The sequence below is a fragment of the Saccopteryx bilineata genome, chromosome X (assembly GCF_036850765.1).
Source record: "Saccopteryx bilineata isolate mSacBil1 chromosome X, mSacBil1_pri_phased_curated, whole genome shotgun sequence".
Lineage (NCBI taxonomy): Eukaryota > Metazoa > Chordata > Mammalia > Chiroptera > Emballonuridae > Saccopteryx > Saccopteryx bilineata.
In genome coordinates, this window is record NC_089502.1 from 15,491,237 (window position 1) to 15,496,650 (window position 5,414).

Consider the following 5,414-nt stretch of genomic DNA (forward strand, 5'->3'; position numbering starts at 1 on the left):
GCCTGTTTTCTTAATTCCGCACCATTCCCACTCAGGACCTGGAATTACTAGCCGAGCTGGTTCAACGCACTCCTCTACGGGGGGTTAACTGCTGTTGATGGAGTCCCCTTTGCTTGCAGCCTCCTTCCTCCTACACATGGGGTTTCATCTCAACCTTGAGGTAAATGGATGAAGAGCTACACTGTAGCTGCTACAGGTTTGATCCTTATATGAGACAGTTTGCTTCAAGCTTAGAACTGGCTACTTCCTTCCTCTCAGCTCCAGTTGCTAATTGTTGGGAATTAAAGTGGGGGAGTTTAGGGCTCCCTGTAAATCCATTCCCAGTACTAGAATGTCACAGCACCCTTTGTATTTCAGATGGTGAGTGCAGCTGGATGGGGTCCCAGCAAGTTGGCCTTGGATTGGGAAAGAGCTAAGGCAGCTCCTTAGTTTTTTCCTCACACAGGACGTACAGCTCTGAAACTGCCAACTATTGGGACCAAGAGGAAATAGGCATATGCTTTCATCACAATTAGCTCCATCAGTCTAAAAAAAAAACATTGATGGCCTTTCGTTTTGGGCATCATGCTGTGCCTGGCACGAGCTAGTAATCCCTACCCAGTCCTGGCCCTCCCGGGTTTACAACCTTAAGTCACACAATAATGACACAGATCCCAAAGGCCGGCAGTTAACAAATACACCCACTTGTCCACCAATCACAAGGGATCCATTGAGTGAGCTACAGCAAAAAACAGGGCCCCCTTCAAAGAGCTTCCAGTCTGGTGGGTAAATAGGTAAGTAAAACTGAGTGAGGACTAGGGAGAAGAGGTTCAGGGGAGGAAACACGGTGAATTTGGGCATCCTCTAACATCCTTTTTTATAAAAGTGTCTATTAGCATGTGTCTGGATTTTCTGTCCATTTGAGCTGTGCCCCCACCCCGAATTAAGGGTGTAATTTCAGCCCTCTACTCGCGCGGGGCCCATACAAAGGGCCAGAGGCAAGCCCAATCTGCGCCGCTGGTGCGGAGGCCCCGGGCCAGGAGGCAGGGGCCCCCAGACGCCCAGCGTGGGCTCTCCATTTCTCCGTGGGTGGCCGAGGAGTGTCACCTGCCCTAACCTCCTCAGGCCTCACGGTCCACAGCTCAAGGTTCCTCGCGGCATCTCCAGCCCTGTCCCGTTAGCTGCGAACCCAGCTGCACACCGCGCGCTGCTGGCACAGGTCTGGGGCGGGAGCTCGGGAGGAGGCTCCGGGGAAAGTCATCCCGGGAGGTCGGGTCACCGCGTCTCCCCAGGGCGTGCCTGCAAGGCCTCAGCCGCAGGAGGCGCCGCCGCCTGCCCGTCCCCCAAACACTTCTGACGGGCGCCTGCTCCCGGGCCACTTCCAAGGGCCGGGCTGAGGGGGAGCGACCTGGGCCGCGTTCGCGTTGAGCGCCTGCCAGTTAGGTGCCGGGGGCCGAGGGGCGCAGAGACTGCACCGAGGGCGGGCTGCGCGCTGCGCCGGGCCGGGCCACCGGAGGGCCTGGCGAGCTGGGCGGACGGAGCGCGTGTGCGGAGGGAAGCGCGGGACCGCGAGCCGCCGGCCCGGGAAAGGCAGGTTAGGGAGAGGCGGCGGCGGGAGGAGCGAGCCAGGAACCTGGGCGGTCTGCTGGGCTGGCGGGCTCAAGGGTGGGGGGCGGAGCGCCGGGGGCGGAGACGGGGCCGCAGGAGGGAGGGGGGCTGAGGGGCGCGGCTGGGGGCGGGGCGCTGGGACCTGGGATGATAAGAGCTTGCTCACGGGGAGCTAAGGCGGGAGTGTGGGAGGGGCGGGGTACTTAGAGACCAAAGAGGAGACAAAAGGACGGGGTGGGTGGGAGGGGCCTAGACTAGCGGGGATAGGGGAGGGGCGCCGAGGGACGCCTAGGGGGAAGGGTTGTGTGTGTAGGGGGGGTCAGGGTATTGGAGGGACTTAGGGACGTGAAAGGACAACACAGAAGGGGGCGCGGGGGTACAGAGACGACGGGAGGGGGGGTTGCCAGGAGTGCTCCACCACGCTCGCCACAGAGAGTAGGGGAGGCGGCTGGGAGGAACGGCCACACACAGGGAGGGGTATTCTGCAGATAGACTGTCCGCGAGGATGGGGGACCGGGGCTTTGGCGGGTTCGGGAGGGTAAGGGTGTGTAGACATGGGGAAAGGGAGTGCAGCGAGGACTTGAGGTAGGAGGCGGATGGGCATGTGGGAAGCGCAGAGGAAAGGGATTTAACGCTGCAGAACTGGATGACCGATAGGTCACTGTGGGGGCCGTACAGACGGGATGGGGCTACCAAGGCAGGTCGAAAACTGCCTCAAGGAAAGTGGGACCTGCGAGGGCTGTAGAGGGTGGTGGGGGCGGCCTTGGGCTAGGCAGGAAGGCGCCACCGCCGTCCTCTGCGAGTCCCCAGCGTGCCCCGCCCCGTCCGGGGGCCCTAAGGGCAGCGGCCTGGGCCTTGGGTGAGAGGAGCCAGGGCGGTACCATTAGGAACAGGGAGGGGAGGTTGGGGAAAGGGAGGAGCCAGGGGTCAGAGCCCTGTTGGGGGCGGGGGGGGGGCGCCACACCCTGGGAAAAAGGCTTGGGCACATCCAGAATGGACCAATCAGCGAGCAAGGCCAGGGTGGCGTCAAGGGGCAGCTTCGGCCAATGAGAAGGGAGAACACTTCGGAGGTTCGGAGGAAGAAAGGAAAAAAAAAAAAAAGCTCACTAAACAACAGTGGATTCCGTTTGGGGGCTTGGAAGGCTGCAATTTGGCGTCGTTTATAAACGTTCAGGCGCCTGCCCTCCTCATTGAAGGATGGGGTCGCTTGCATCACTCGTGGGCCGCGGGGAGTACACGGAACTGAGGAGGGTCCCGAGAAAGTAGATGGGGATTGGCCGTTTACTGGGTGCACTTGATTGGGCGCTTCAGTTTGGGGGGGTGGGTGGGACGGAGGTGTCAGTTTTGTGCTTTAGAGTGAAGAAAAGGTTATGGTCTTTTAAACGGAGGCAGGAGTGGATAACTAGTTCCACACCCCATCTTCCCTCACTGGTCACTGACTTAGGTGTCAACCAGCAAGTGGGTCACAGATAATCTCAAACCAGTGGTAACTTAAATATGCCCCTTGGGCTCTAAACACAATCAACGTATTTATCTTTATTTCCAGCCCTGAGCTGCTGTTTTAGAGAATAAGCAGTAGCAGTAGGGACCTGCAGCTACCATGGGAGCTTCATAGAAATTTATGGCGTAGGTTTTTGGCCTCGGAGTTACTCTTAGAATCCTAGTTCCTACTCAGCCACTAATTTAATGTGTGACACTGGAGACCTCTCTCTACTCTGAAATCTTCTGCCTATAAAATACAGGTATCAGAACTAGTTACACTGGACTCTAAACACTTTGGAATTGATTTGGACACTGGTGTGCTTGGAGAAGAGGGCTGCATTGGTGTGGGAAATTGCAAAAGAAAACTCAGTGGCAGAGAACTTTTGGCCCAAGGATTCTGAATGTCTGTAAGGCTCCTCAGACGGTATCTAGGATGGTGTGTATCTTTGTGCACTTTTCTGGGGAGGGTTCAGAATTTCATTAAATTCTGAGAGGGGTCTGTGACACACAAAAATAAACCCCAGTCTTGGTCTAAAAAGGCTGGGGGCACCATCCTCCATGACAGGAGGTGAAGTGCAGTAGTGCTACATCCTTTTGGAATCAGGAGGGGTTTCTCCAATTCCTTGTTAGGAATCTTGGCTGCAGGGACCCTGTCCCTATATTTCTTTCTTTCTTTTTTTTACAGGAACAGAGAAAGTCAGAGAGAGGGACAGATAGGGACAGACAGACAGGAATGGAGAGATGAGAAGCGTCAATCATCAGTTTTTCGTTGGGACTCCTTAGTTCATTGTTTTCTCCTATGTGCCTTGACCACGGGCCTTCAGCAGACCGAGTGACCCCTTGCTTGAGCCGGCAACCTTGGGTCCAAGATGGTGAGCTTCGCTCAAGCCAGATGAGTCCATGCTCAAGCTGGCGACCTCGGGGTCTCGAACCTGGGTCCTCCTTCTGCATCCCAGTCCGACACTCTATCCACTGTGCCACCGCCTAGTCAGGCTATATTTGCTTCTTGTCACCCAAAGAAAGGAAGGTTCCTCAGATCTGAGAAGTCCAGGTCATCATAGAGCAAAGTAATACTTAAAACTGTACTTTGAATCAATGGGGAGAAGTTGGCCCTGAGTAGGAAAGGAACAGAGCTTTATTTCTGAAAGTTCATCTATAAAATAGGGATAAAACCTCATTGTTTTAAGGAGGAAAATAAATGCTAGCTTCTCTAAGACCTGTGCAAGCTGGAAGCTCACACACAAAATGACAGTGGCCATACTGGCTGGGTAGCTCAGTTCGTTAGAGCGTCATCCCAGTACACCAACGTTGTGGGTTTGATCCCGATGAGCGCACATACAAGAGAGCCAATGACTGTGTAAATAAGTGGGACAACAAATGGATCTTATTCTTTCTCTAAAATCAATCAATAGACTGACAGGCGGTGGCGCAGTGGATGAAGTGTCGACCTGGGATGCTGAGGTCCAGGTTTGAAACCCAGATGTCACTGGGTTGAGTGCGAGGTCACCAGCTTGAGCGTGGGATCATCAACATGAATCCATGGTTGCTGGCTTGAGCCCAAAGATCACTGGCTCATCTGAAGCCCCCCAGTCAAGGGACGTATGAGAAGCAATCAGTGAATAACTAAAATGCCGCAACTAAGAGTTGATGCTTCTCATCTCCCTTCTTCCTCTCTCTCATTAAAAAAATAAAAATCCCTCAGTAGGCCCTGGCTGGTTAGCTCAGTTGGTTAGTGTTGTCCAGAGATACCAAGGTTCGATCCCCAGTCAGCACATATGGGAGGCGACCAATGATTGCACAACTAAGTGGAACAAAAAATGAATGCACCTCTCTCTCCCTTCCTGTCTCTTTAAAATCAATCAATTAAATAATAATAATAAAAAGGAGAATAATAATGGCTAGACTTCAAGCTGAACCCAGCTTCAGCATCATCCTAGGACCAGCCCAAAATCCAGTTGCATGGATTGTACATGTTGTTTCTAGTTTCAGGTTAAGAATATGCAATAATCAATCACCATCCCTGAGTCTAAAAAAACCATTCTTTATGGTGGCTCATATCTGATATTACATATTTCAGAGCATAAGCTAGGGTACTTCACTCTAATTTAGCACTAACTACACAATCCTTGGTAAGAAAAGGTTCCCGGCCGTGGCTGGGTAGCTCAGTTGGTTAGAGGCTTGGCCCAACATACTGAAGATGCGGTTCAATGTCCACTCAGGGCACGTGCAAGAACCAGCCAATGCCCCTGACAAGTATACCTGTAGGAGTAAAAGGGGAACATCTGAAGTTGTCTTATCTGACTTGAAAATGATTCAACTGGGAGACAACACAGAATACACTCCAG